Source organism: Catharus ustulatus, chromosome 3 (assembly GCF_009819885.2).
Source record: "Catharus ustulatus isolate bCatUst1 chromosome 3, bCatUst1.pri.v2, whole genome shotgun sequence".
In the NCBI taxonomy this organism is placed as follows: domain Eukaryota; kingdom Metazoa; phylum Chordata; class Aves; order Passeriformes; family Turdidae; genus Catharus; species Catharus ustulatus.
The window spans coordinates 2,642,930-2,657,500 of NC_046223.1; the positions used below are offsets into that span (position 1 = coordinate 2,642,930).

The following is a 14,571-nucleotide window of genomic DNA, read 5'->3' on the forward strand; positions in this document are numbered from 1 at the left end:
AGGTGGGAGTTTATATGAACGACCAAGACAAGATTGTAGGGATAGACAGAGTGCATCCCTGTCAAGGAAGTTGTAGGAAATTTCTCTGCAAAGACAACTGGTCAAATTGAGCAGAAGCCAGTGCAGATATGTGATCTTACATGGCTCCTCCTGCCCTATGAACTGAAAAAGTCAGAAAATGTTGCATATGCAACCTCTGTCTGGGCAAATGGTGTGAGGCTTTTGGTTGTAGTTCAAAATCATGTTGTTGAGAACAAAATTAAAAAAGCATCCACTTACACAAGGGGATGAAATTCTTTAATTGCTCATACACTTCTGCTAGGAGTCAGATAATATATGAGAGAAATTAGAATGGCTGATTTATGAGCACAAATTTTACTTGGTTAATATTACTAGGAAAACTCACGTGATCAGGACGTGCATAAACCAACTCAATGGGCTCAGGTGTGCAAAAAAGAAAGGGTGCAGTGCACCATCTCAAAAATCTCATCACCTCTGCAAGTCTGCACAAATAAAGATTTCACTGTGTAAAAGACTTCAGCTGAAAATAGCTGGCAGATCTGTGTTCTTACAAACACACTGGAAGGAGTGAGCTGCTTGGTGCCTGCTGCACCCCACCAAAACAGTGCAAAAAACACGATGACCAGCTTCTTTAAAGACTTATTTATCATGTGTTGGTAAAAAAAGCTGTGTTAACATATGGGACTTCAATCTGAATGGCATATGCTGGTGTTCTCAGGCTACCAGCACTAAAAAGTCCTCAGAATTTCAAAAATTATAGGCAGCCAATTTCTTAACTCAACCCAGCTTGGGGTAGACTGCCTAATGACAGATCCAGAGGAACTGATCCCAGATGTTAGAAATTAATGGTTACTCAAATGCCAGCGATCATGGCTCGATCATATTTGTTGTCAACATCCAGACTCGACTCCAAAGCAGTGTGTGTGTTTATGGGCATTCTAGCGTGTACATTCACATGGCTGCTGTTGGACAAAAATCGTTCTCACAATACTGAAATAATTATGAGCAATATCAGCTACAGAGGGGCCTTTTCATGGTAATCAGAAAAGTGTTAAGAATATATTTGTAGATTTCAAAGGCCACAATTTCACAACCGACAGACTGACAGTATTTTAAAATTTCTCTCAGTTTAAAAGTAGACATAGAATGAAAACACATTTGTTTCAACACAAAGCACTAATGATATAAAGGAATACTGATAATAACAATTATAAACCAAAAGCTAATAACTCTAGGAATTTGACAAAGGGAGTCAGAAAAGAAAAAAAAAAAAAAAAAAGAAACCAACGAGGAAAGGATATCTGGGACTTTTAAAAGCGTATTGAGAACAAAAATGTTGTCAGCTGTTACTGAAGAAAAATAGTAAAAATATAATAATAATGAGGAAAACATGTAAGAATTCAATGAATACCTGTCTTCCATATTTGGGAAAGAGATTTTATATGCATATTGTCTCAAAACAATGGACCACACTCAATCTCAGCAATGAGTGAAAGGACTTTAAAACAGCAGCTAGAAAAGGGAGAGATTTTGAAGTCAGTCAGTGGAAAATGTGCAAAGAACAGGCATGGAAGCTGTCCACCCCACAGGGACACAATGGGATTTCCAATACTCCACTAGACCAAAGTAACATTTCTCCAAAATTTAAAACAAACAGATGGGGTCCTCCAGGTACTGTGAGGACTGTCATTCTCATCTTGGGTAAGATAATGGGCCAGTTAATCCAAAAATTATATATTACAAAGCAAAAGGAGCAAATGCAAATATGTTCTAATAGTGTGGGTTTACAGAAAATAGATTTTAATTGGGATTGGTTTTGGTTTTTTTTAACTGAGAGCCCAGACCAGCTTGATAAGGGTGATAATGTTGGTATGCTGCACTTAGATTTTTGCAAAGCATGCGATCAGATTCTCCACACTGTTTTGACTCAGTAGGTAGAATGATATAATCTAAACAAGGCACAAATTAAAATGGATTAAAACTGGCACCTTAGATTGAAAAATGTAGCTGTGAATAGAAGTCTGAAAATTGAATAGGAATAGTTTTAACTGGGCCAGCAGCACCAGTCCTCAGTCTCATGCTATTTAACATATTAAATCAATGATTGAAAAAACCCTGGAATAAAATCATTATTAATAAAGTCTGCAGGTGACAGGGAGACTGCAGGGGAGCTCGATCAAAGAGCACACAAAGCACTCTGAATCACTTGGCAAACTGCAAACTGAACAACATCCACCCTGACAAAACACTTGGTTCCAACCAGGAACCAAGAGGGGATCCACCACCTCTACCCTAAACCACACCAAAATTGGTTATATCAGCTGGTTATAAAATCTCAATTCACAGCCACAAAGCCCAGTGCAGACTCAGGCACAGGGAGAGGAGTTTCAAGGAAGAATAGAAACGTTATCCTGCCTTCGCCTTTGGCAAAGGTGCAACTGCTACAGGAATACAGAGACAGCCCCGGAGGCAAAAGTTCAAGCAGGAAATTGGTTAATTGTGAAGGATTCAAAGAGGAACAAGAATGGGGAAAGCACTCGAAAACATGCCTTATCATGAACAACTCACAGCCCTCTGTCCCTTCAGCTTATCAAAGGAAAGGTGACAGAGGGCCTCGATCACAGTTTATGGTGGCACAGGTCACAAAAAATAAATACAATGGGACACTTCCTTCTGAGAGACAAAGTTGTCAGAAGACCCAAGGCTGGAAGCTGAAGCCAGAGAAAGCACAACTTGGGTGGAGAGTTAATTTATCGCTGAAACTATTTACTGAAGGGATTGTGGTGCATTTTACAGCACAGGAAAACTCAAGTGCTGCAAATGGCTTGCATTTTAAAAGGTACAAAGTACTCGAAATGGGATAAATGCACTCAAAGGTTTCTGACATGTTTCTCTCCCTTTTCCATGGGTGATGATTCATATCTCCTAACTTTTTTTTCTGGAGTCTTCCCCATGATTCACATATAATTTTTGCCAGAATATTTAGCTCCTCCTTCTCTATTTTCCTTACCACCTTCTCACCTAAAAGCTGCAAAACATATTTATTTGGATGTTGCCATGTAGACTACCATGTATTTCACATGCCTACAGCACTAATGTTCAGAGACAGATTTCACTTATTTCTGTTCCTCAGAATAAATGGTGAGAAATGGCTAATTTGCTACATCACAACATTTTAGGAGGTGAAGATGATGGGAAAAAAAATTCTACCAGCTGTCTGGAAAGTTAGGGTATAAATCCAGTCTTCTAATTATTAAAGGGGCGTGTTTAAACACAAATGCTTAAATTCAAGCATGTGGATATATTTTAGCAAGATCCAGGAGTACAGAATTGGGCAGGGCAGGGTTGCCACTCCTAATTACAACAAGTCATAATTTCTCAATACTTTTTTTTTTCCCAAAAAAACAGCTAATACCTATTTTGCATGCATGTAACAAAACAGTCTTTTGCAGCTATCTTCCGGCAAACGGAAAAGAATCCTTTTCCCCCTTTTCCCCACGTTCCGTTGATATCTTGTGCCAGACTCAAACTGACAGAATTTGTCAGCTACCAACTGGAGATGCTACCAGTTTCCAAATCAGGCATTACGTGGGCCAACCAGTGGTCTGAAACCTACTGTAAACAGCCCCCAAGCGAGGAGCCAATATGGTAATTTGGGGAAATGATTTAATGTATTGGCTTCCAGTAGCAAGTCAGACCCCAGGCAAGGAAACACACTTAGAGGGAATTCAGCGTGACACTGAAATCGGGATGGTCGGGAGCAGTTTCCTCTCTGGGGAAGGAAAACCAGCAACACAGAAGTGTCACTTCAAGCTTGAACAAGTTTCTACCAGCAGAACTTGTCAGGACACTGTCAGGCAGGAGCTGACAGCCATAAATCAGTGCAGCTCCAAACGACGTGCCGAGCTTTATAGGGAGAGGGTCTCCCAGTGACAACAGCCACCTAATGCTCCCTTACCCTAATAACTGCATGGTGAAAATAAATCTGAGCAACTGCTCAGGAATGCCCTTTTCTCCCGTGTTGTTACACTGGAGTTGGACTAATGCCAGGACTGGGGTTTTGTTGTTGTTGTTGCTGCTCTGAAAAGGTTTTGCTCTGCGACCAATTTTGTTTGTTAAAACAAACAGAGAGGCACTTGCTATTGATCTCCCTATTAAATAGTCCTGGTAAACATTTTGACTAGCTCTGCAAACTTAATGCAGATGTTCGTTCTGCGCAGATCATTCCCGACAGCTGATACAGGGAGCTAATGCATGTCCGTGGCAGGGAAGGCAGCAGGACAGGGGGAGAGGGAGCTGCAAAAATAAGCAGCTTTCTGGCAAGTACAGTAATTTCACGATTATAAGTCGCATGTAATTATAAGTCCCAGTGTCAGCAACTGTCTTGGGTTACAATACAGAGTGTGATAAAAGGTATCTGTTCTATCACCATCTGTTGAGGGTGGGGGCAGTGATCCTTATCTCCACAGGAGATATTCTGCTAATGGGCCATCCACTGAAACCAGGCAGGGCATTGTTCTTTACCTTTTCACATCCCATCCTTCCTCCAGCGAGTTAATGGCCCATTGAGTCCCACTGTGGGACTGATAAAATTACTGCATCCCGTTGGAAGTTGCTCCAGCCAGGGGGAAGAGCCCAACATTTCTTACCAAGATAAAAACAGAGGTTTTGGGACACTAAGGTAGCCCTTTCTCCACTGGACTCCACATTACCACTGGACCTCCAGAGGGAAACTGCACCTTCTGCAGGAGCACTGCTCCAACTGAGCCACATCTGTCACTGCAGGAGGATGCAGCCACCATGGAATGGGACTGCTGCCAACACCCTGCCTGACGGGTGTCAGGTTGTACTCTGACTTTGTCAGGGTTTGGAGTTTGTTTCTTTGTAGTGCTGTATTTCTATTTTAATTTCCCTAGAAAAGAACTGTTATTCCTAATTCCCATATCTTTGCCTGAAAGCCCCTTGATTTCAAAATTATAATAATTTGGAGGGAGGGGTTTACATTCTCCATTTCAAAGAGAAGCTCCTGCCTTTCTCAGCAGACACCTGTCCTCCAAACTAAAACAGCAACTTTTCGTTCTTTGTCTGTATATAAGTTGCACCGGATTATAAACCGCACTTGTGGGTTTGGACCAAAATTTTAGTCAAAATGGTGCGGTTTATAATCATGAAATTACTGTAAGTGCTGTGCAAGTACAATACCTGTGCTCAGGTGTGCGTGGATGCCGTGTGTGAGGGAAAGGAGAGATTTCCAACCTGGAAATCTGCATTAAGCAGAAGGAATGCACCTCAGCAGGCATCCACCTACAGCTGCCCAGGTGAAAGGGGCTCTGTGCACTAGACTGAGTCTGGCAGGGCTCTGTCCACCAGAAATTCAATTTCTGCTAGTGCTAGAAGTAGGGAATCTGCAGAATTCCACACTCTGGCAACAAAAGTAAAGTAAAAGAACATAAGGAATAAAAAAGGGCCCCTCTGTTTCCTCCCAAATGCCACAGGCACCTGGTCTCTGTCCCAAAGTAGCACCTCTCCTACATCCAGCCGAAATCACCTCTTACCTGGGAAACGCTGTTGGAGTTGAACTGATCAGGTGAAAAAAGCAAAACTTGCTGCTTTGGTTTGGAATGTTTCACCCCTCAGCACATCATCTGCAGCCAGGGCTCCCTGAAGAAGTCACCTCATTTTAAATAAAGCCTTTACAGAGCTTTACTGCACCTTGGGGCGGCGGGGGCCATGGCACCAGCCCTGAGGGTCGCTGCTCCCAGGATCCGCTCCTTTCCCTCATGGCTCCTCAGATAAGGCAAGGACAACCTGCCACCACAAAGCCACCACTGGATGTGGGTGTCCAGGTGTCAGCCATGCTGTGAGGAGTGAATTCCTTCCAATTCCAAGGTCTGCACTGCCAGGACCCTCACCAAGCCGGGGGCACCTCAGGGGAGCAGGGAATGAGGGGCAGGGAGTGAGGCCTGGGGGGAAAATATGAGGGGAAAAGCACAGGGGGAAAAAGCGAGAAAGGAAAAAGCATGAGGGGGAAAAAGAAGATGAGAGAAAGTGAGAAGGGGAAAAAGTGTGAGGGTGAACATACAAGGGGTAGAAAGCATGAGGGGAAGAGCACAAGGAGGGGAAAAATGAGAGGTGGTGAAAAATGCAAGCGGGAGAAAAGCGTGAGGGGGAAAATCCGTGAGGGAAAAGCATGGGCGGGAAAAGCACGGCGGGGAAAAACATGAGGAGAAAAAGCAAAAGGGGTAGAAAATGTGAGGGGAAAAGTGTGAGCAGGGAAAAAGTGTGAGGGAGAAAAAGAGGGGAGAAGCATGAAGGGAGAAGTGTGAAGAGGAAAAACTACAAGGGGAGAAGTATGAGGGCAAAAAGTGCAAGCGGGAAAAAGCGTGAGGGAGAAAAAGTGAGAGCGGAGAAGTATGAGGGAAAAAATGCAAGCAGGAAAAAGTGCAAGCAGGAAAGTATGAGGGGAAAAGCGTGAGCAGGGAAAAAACATGAGGGGAAAAGTGTGAGGGAAAAAAATGTGAGAGCGGGAAAAAGTGCAAGTGGGAAAGTACAACAGGAAAAGTGTGAGCGGGAAAAAACATGAGGGAGAAAAAGTGAAAGCGTGGAAAAAATGAGGGGGAAATTGGGAGCAGGAAAAAAGCGTGAGAGAAGAAGTTCAAGCAGGAAAAAGTGTGAGGAGAAAAGTGCAAGTGGGAAAAAGTGTGAGGGAGAAAAAGTGAGAGCAAAAAAAAATAGGAGTACGAAAAACCATGAGAGAGAAAAAGTATGAGCGGGAAAAATGCAAGTGGGAAAAAGTGTGAGGGAGAAAAAGTGAGAGTGGGAAGAAATGAGGGAAAAAATGGGAGCAGGAAAAAGTATGAGGGAGAAAAAATGTCAGCAGGAAAAAATGCGAGCAGGAAAAGTGTGAAGGGAAAAGTGCAAGGGGAAAAGTGTGAGTGGGAAAAGTGCAGGCAGGAAAAAGTATGAGGGGAAAAAAGTGCGAGGGGAAAAAAGCACGAGGGGGAAAGTGCAAGCTGGAAAGAGTGTGCGGGGGGGAAAAAAGTGAAGGAAAAAGCGTGACAGGGAAAAGTGCAAAGGGGAAAAGCAGGAAGGGGGAAAAGTGGGAGTGCTTCCATGAACTCCATCTCATCGAGGCAAGACAAGACCACTGGTTTGCCAAAGATCCTCTCGCCTCTGAAAAGATCCACATCTCCAGGATCTGGATACTGCCTGCTAGTGCATTAAGATCAGAACTTGGGAAAAGAAAATCCAATTTGTTGCTCTCTTAGGCTAGGGATCAGCACCTTTCCCAGAGAAACCTGGTGCTGGTCTCTTTGAGGTAACCAGCAACCACCCCTCAGAAATTTAAATGAGGAATAACAAATAGGAAGTGCTGAAAACTTATCACCTGCAAAGTAACTTTCCAGGTGCACTTTCTTGCTAAGAGTCATAAAACTTTCTGAACATTCAAATATTTGCACAAATAACCAAAGATTATCACAAACAGCAGAGTGGTTAAAATAGCTTTGCAAAGAAGCAAAGAGCAAAGCCCTACTCATTCATGAATATATTTATGCATTTGTTTATTAGTATGCAGCCAGCTTTAAACCCTTCCCAGCAGGGGAGAGACTCTATACCTTATGCCTATGGGCCTCATAATGCTTCCAGTGGGGATGGAAAAACTTCAAAAAAAGTTTGGCATTCAGATCCAGTTTCTCTGCTTATCTGCTGCTAATCCAAACTCTCCCAACATATCAAAAACGTTGAACCGGGCAGGAAACCACATGAGAACAGGTTTTCCTACAGGATTTCTGGCATTTCTACATTAGATTCCAGATGGAAACACCCATGAGAACAGCTTCTATCCTGGTATTTTTGGCACACTCAGTTCCAATTCTATCCGGAAACCTGAATTGGGAAGGGAAAGAAAGAAAAAAAAAAAAGAAAGAAAGAAAAGAAAAAAGAAAAAACCTCTTCACAAACCAAAAAGCATCAAACGTTTGTCTCAGTATTTCAGAACCTGAAGAAAAGTTTATCATTTGAGGTGGATTCTAATTTTAGGAAGGAGGAAGCAATGTTTTTGGTTTCATCTTCAGTGGTTTGTCCTTCCTTACTCCCAGTTTCACACATCCCAAAAAAAAATACCGGAGTGCTCAGCTACCAAAACCAGAAATGACCATCCACCTGAAAATAAGCATGCATGCTACCCCAAAAAAGATTTGGGCTTCACACAAACAACTTTGCTCCTTTCTATGCACAAGTGAACATCAGATACCTAAAAATAAAGGTATTCATCCCTGAATGCATCAGAATCCCTGAAAAAAAATATTTCAAAGGGGTTATCCATGACTACAGTCAAAGTAAGGCTTTTTGCCAGTCAAAAATGAATGGATTAAATGTAGTAAATGAATTCACCACATTTCCTGCAGTACATTTTTTGCTCATTTACCCAGCTTTGCCACTCCCTCTAGATTGGCAGATGCTTCCATAGGTAATAACTTCAGCACTAATGACTTTGAGCAGAACCTTTCCAAAGTTATATTCAGCCCTGCTCATTGATTTCTGTTACACAGGGTTATTTAATACCAGCCTTTTTCTGATTTTTTTTGAAAGCATCTGCATTTTGTTCTCAATGCTGTCTGATGCTTTCTCTCTCACTTCCCAGCCCTACCTCTTGCTTCATGACTTTCTGCTGCCCACACTTGGGGGAAACTGAAAGAATGGTCGAGACTGTGACATCAGTGAGTTTGTTAGCAGCTCACCTCAATACCTTAACCCTTTTGGAGTTTTAAGATGAACACTGTATAAAGCAAATGAACCCCAAAAAATCCCCAAAACTAGAAACAACAACAACAAAAAAACTCCCTGCTGCTTTGGCTCAAATAGCCCATTTCAGGCTGTGCCCTATCAGTCTTAAAACCCTCAAATGACCCAAAATCTCTTTTTCCAAAGCCCCATGGATACATGCTCACATACTGCCAAATTCTGCCACCTTTGTACCCTACACATGCCATTGAAGGTGGGATTTACAGTAAGGAACAAGGACACAACACCAGGCCTTCCCTTCTTGCTCCCCAGCCACCGACTGCTGTGTGCTGGGAGTGGTACCTCTGACTCCTCTTGAAGTGCAGAGGGTATGCTTGTGTTTATACTTTTAAAGAGGTTTTTTTTTTTCTTCCCCTGAAGAAATGCTGCTGCATCTACTCACATGTACATCAGTTCCCTCTACTGGCAGCATTAATTAAGCTATTCCTTTAATTCACCAGGTAGATCGAGGATTTGGGAAGGATGTGCCCTGCTGGGTGGGAATGTGTGGGGCTGCTACCTGCAGGGTGTTATGCTCTGGCTTGTTACAGCAGAAACTTTGATGCTCTGGGTCTTTCCAGTGTAGTAGTTCTCCTCCCCAGGTTTTTCAAACTCACTTTCCATGCTATGGTCTAGGGCAGCTACTTAACATTATCTTAGTGTGCTTCAGTCCTTAGTGGTGGCAGGAAGCGGGAAACTGAGGAGCAATGACTCCCAAAGAAGCTCAGGCAAACATATGGTTCATCACTCCTTGAGCTCTCTTGTGGCTGGGGTGAGCATCCAGCCTTTCCTCAGCCAGGGCAGCCCCTCCTAAGGGACCAGAGGGTCCATCAGGCTCCTTTTACTCCTTCATCTCCCCAGAGGCTGCTCTAAAGCAATGCTGGTTCTAAACATGCTTAAAATCACTTGGCCATTCTTCTACCTTTTCATTTTATTTTTTTCCCCCTTGTTAAAGTAGATTGATTTTGTCCTGCCACAGGTAATGTTTTCCTCCTGAGGTATCAGGGCCAGAGGAAGAAGTCATTCACTCTGTTTGGGTGCTTGAGGAAATACAGAAGGAAAGAGAATCACTTGTCATTTAAAAATCAAAACAAAAGCCCAAAAAGAACATCTGCCCTAAAGAGAACAAGATATAAGATTTTCCCTTTGGACCCAAGCTGTCAGTATTTAGCAAAACCAGCAAAAGTCTTTCAATTTTCTAAGCAAATGGTGAGTAGGGCTATTTCATAGCACTCCACTGTTCTTCCAGAAGTTTCCATAGGTATGTTTTGGTTTAAAAATTGTGGCTTAAAACCTCTATTTAGCACCAAACCAAACAAACCTGGATGGGTATAGCAACCAATAAGGCCATTCCTGGAAATGGAGCTTTTCTAATGTAAGTAGAAGAGGAAAGACCACATAGAATTTGGTAGGAAAAACAACAACAGCCTCTATAACCCTGAATTTCCATATGCAAATGTAAGGGCATAAAGTTATGGACCTATTCAGCACCTCAGTGTAAATATGCTTCTCACTCCTACCTGAGGTGCTATCAATGCAAACAATTTCTTTCCTGGAATTTTCAAAATGCATCCTTATAATGGAATTTCTTTTATTTTAATCTAGATTGTATTTCTAAAAAGGATTGTAAAAAAAAATGTTGTGTTCTGATTAAATGCATTACAGGACCTAGAGTCATATTTAGAGGGGAAAAAAGCATTCTTGCTCACACCGCTGCACCAGTTCCTGTTTGGGGAATAAAATTGTTTATTTCTGATTCTTCCAGGAGCTTTTGCAGACTGATCAAGTGTCAAGACATGGTAGTTGACTCAAAGGTAACATAGATATTGCCTCATAATATCTTTAGGACCTGAATCAAATCTTGAGAGATTTTGAAACTATGGGAGGATAATGAAAATACATTTCTTTCTTTGTATTATCCTTCATAATGGGAAGCTTTACATTTCTTTTCTAGCAACTATGATGTACACTGTACTATCAAGGCATTTTTAGGGACCATTTACCTGAATACAATTTATGTGGAAGGTGTCTGAGAGCCAACCTGGATTTATGCTTCCTGGTTCTTGTAATAATAGATTTCTTTCTTTCTGTTTTTTTCCCCATCAAAATAAATGTCAGAAAGTTCTTTGACTGTTCAATAAGGGAGAAAAACATCCTTTTTCAAATGAAAGAAATGGTTATGGGCAAGGTTTTGGCGTTGTTGGAAGCTCTGTGGAGCTCTCCAGTCCCAGGAACAATGCACACAAGGACACATTTTCCTCCAAGGTTTGTCCCAGTACCTGTTCCTGTAGCAAGCAGGGCTCAAATCCTTTCTGGGGTTTGGGTTGCCCACCCTGTTGGTCACTGAAGTCCTTGAGGCAACAGAGCAGTCTTTGCAAGACAAAGACTTCCACAAAATCAGGTTTTGAGAGGAAAATCCTTGCATTTGAGAATATTGGTTTGGAGCAATTTGCCTCAATCGTTCTTTCCCCTGGCATTTCTCGGGCTCTGAAAATCCTAATGCAGCCCAGCTCTCCAGGAGTGCTGTGCTGGGATTTTTGTACACACACCCAGGCCCATCTGGATTCCCACACAGGCCAGGTATGTGGTATAAATATCCCAAATTCAGCCTATCCGGGGCATTATTAGATTCTCTCCCGTATTCATGCACACAGGTACACACACACATAAAATTCTGAAAAAATCTCCCAAGAAAAAATAAATACTTTAAGATAATTGACTTCCCAAACTATAATAGCAATCCCTGCTTTCTTTTCATGGTGACTGAGGTGATGCCTAACACATGTCTACCCGAGGCAATGTCTTTTTGATATCATGCAATGGAAATGGCAGAATCTGGCTCTTTAGTGACCATGACATCCAAAAATTGGATGCAGGACTTCACCTCTCTCTCACAGGTTAAATGAATATTCTGAGAGTATCGATTGTTCAGTTCTTCCAGTGGAAGATGAATGTGATCGGCATCGATAATCAGAAAAAATATCATCTACATACCTCACATATGCAGATGGTGGCTGTTCAATACCAGTCGGCAGTGCAGCTTCCTGGTGTGACAGGAAAATATCTGCAGCAATTGAGGATTAACAGAGGCCATTGCTACATCAGTGTTTTGTTTGTAATAGCTCCCATTCTATCAGAAATAACTGGTTGCACATTTCTGTGTCTGACATTAAAATTCACCATTGAAATCTCGCTTGGTAATAATAAAGCCCCTGCAAGAGTCTCTACAAACACGCTAGACTCCAAATTAAAGAGCAAGTGTATTGTTAGGGTTTGCATGGATCTTTTTTGAATTAGTGCTAGGTGAACAATAAATAAAATTCCAGGAGAAGTTCCCCAAGCTGATAAGCATTCAAGGTATTATCTTTGCTCTGTACTGTATGTGCTTCTGGGTGAAAAAATTCTAATTGCACTTCCATTCAAAAATCAACCGTGGGAATAAGGAATCATGCTCATTTTATGCACAGCAGCCTGAAGGCCTTATCCTTAAAACAAATTACAGCGCCTCCTATGCAACTCACACTCTGAAGCTAATTCTAACCCTAAAGCAAAACTCCAAAATTAAACTTTAATCTGTGATCTAAACAATTTTGTGTTTGTGATCAATCTTGGTGGAGTGGATTTTAATATATATGAGTGTGTGTGCATGGGCGTGTGCGTGTGTGTGTGTATATAAAAATATAAAACGCTCAGATAATTGTTATCGCGGATGAAGACCGAACATTAAATACTCTGCTCAGCAAGACTGAGATAAAATACACACAGTGAAGGGAGGGAATAAAGCTGTTAAGCACACACTCCTATGCGTAACAGAGTCCTGGACTTGCAACCAGCGAAAGCTTAAATTCCACCACATGTATCATATTTACTACGTTCTGCCAAAGAAACAGGCAGGCTGCCATGCCATTAAAGCAATTGCTCTTACCCTCTCAGATATGTAGAAATTAGATTCTGCTCCTCGAAGTCATAGGCTGGGGGAAGAGAAGAGCAAGCGAGGGGAAGCACAAGGAGGAGAGGCAGAACGGCATCGATTCCCCCCCAGAGAGGAGGAAAGGCTTTGGGCCAGCAAGAGTTAAAGGAGTTGGAAGTGTATGGTCTGCTTCTCCCCAACTTGGTGCAGTGACTCTGCATCCTGCAGGAACCTGTTCAGATGCTCTGATAAGTCAGACAGAATTCATGGGAGATTACCACACAGCTCCTGCCAAGCTGTGCTGCAGCGCGGGTAATAGATATGCTCCAGTACTAAATCCTAAAAGGCCCTGCTACATCTGTCAAGCATGCCCTGGAAAAGCACCCTCAGTTCAGATGTTATCACTGCTCTGCCTGCATCAGAAGATTTAGTGTCCACCCTGGAGGTTGCTTTTGCCGCACAGTTTTCAGGGGCAAAACAACAAGGAAGAAGGATGAGAGGGAAAAGGCAAATTATTCTTGCTTAAAGCAAAAGGAATAAAGTGATGTGCTTGCAGACTAGTTCAGCTTCTCACCCTGCATCTAGAAGGTCCCAAATCCCACATTAAGATGGTACTGATGTTCTAAGCTGATTAGCTCGGACGTGTTGGGCTCCCTGGACTGTGACACCACGAGGATGATCTTCTGTAGAGCGACTCTTTCCCAAGGAAAGCTGAACAACAAACCCAGCGGGGGGCCACCGGCGGTGGAGAGAAGATGCCTGCCTTTGATAATTAACTTTAAAACCGGTTCTAGAAAAGCTGCTCTGGCATAAAATGAACTTTGCAGAGCACTGTTTATGAAACAATTGCTGCTCCTCCCATTCACCATGTGAGCAGGGATTTGGTCAAATATGGTTCCAATGTTACTTATCATTTTACACCAAACGAAAACTAGGTATAAAACAAAAATATATACTTATGAAATATATATAAATGAACACACACGGACACCCCTAAACTACAACAGCCTTGGGAACCACTCCTTTCTTAATATACTCCAAAGCAGAGCCACGAGTTTTAACCATCTGTCTCCTTGTTCAAATCCACAGGAAATATTGAAGTACAGCAGTGGCTCCTTTTTCACTAGGTGCACTCTCAGAGTTCAAGGGAGGAAAACTACAATTTCCTGGCCCAGCATATTGCATTTTAAACTTCTGTTTCCTGAAGCCGATTTTAAGGAGAGATAAAGTTCCAGCTATTGGGATGTCAACAAGAAGAGCCCCAGGCTGTTGTATTTATAGCTCCATACGGCTGTAGGGGCTGGATTGGGAGGGGAGAATGGGTTGGCACAGAGGAAGCCCGTGCTGGACACACACCATGGGGACTGTGACAGAAACCAGGAGTAGAACTCAGCCTGCTCTAAGACAGCTCTCTTGTCTTGCAGCTCTCCACAACTTGGATAGACTGTCTTTTAGCAAAGAGCAGAAAGGCAAGGCAGAGCGCAGGAAGGGCGGTGAGTGGAAGGATTTGAGGTGGGCAATACAAACACGAGGCTGGGGACAGAGCCTGAGGTTGCTGGAGAGGACAAAGGGTGAATCTCAAAATGTCCCCATCTGGCAGAGCAGTGAGCAGCAGCAGACAGGCAGCCCTGAAGGTGCACGGAGGAGCCTGGTGTGTGCTCACAGCTACAGCAACAAAGGGCAAGAACAAGCACTTGCTCCAAAACCAGTTTCTTAGTAAGCAAACAGACATTTCTGGGAAACCTGCACTCTGCGACGCGGTCATTGTCACAGCACTCAGACACGTGTTCAAATCCATTAAAGACCTGTCACGCTGTGAAGTCCTTGCCACCAAACACCTGCCATAACCTGTGTGA

General features: G+C 42.8%; 1 long non-coding RNA gene across 1 annotated transcript in view; it reads right to left on the bottom strand.

Moving 5' to 3' along the window:
- Positions 1 to 11,865, bottom strand: part of LOC116993514 — a 105,900-nt gene extending 94,035 nt beyond the window's left edge. The window contains exon 1 of the long non-coding RNA XR_004417315.1: positions 11,800 to 11,865. This is a non-coding gene — a long non-coding RNA (uncharacterized LOC116993514). The remainder of the gene's footprint in view (positions 1 to 11,799) is intronic.
- Positions 11,866 to 14,571: the final 2,706 nt, after the last annotated feature.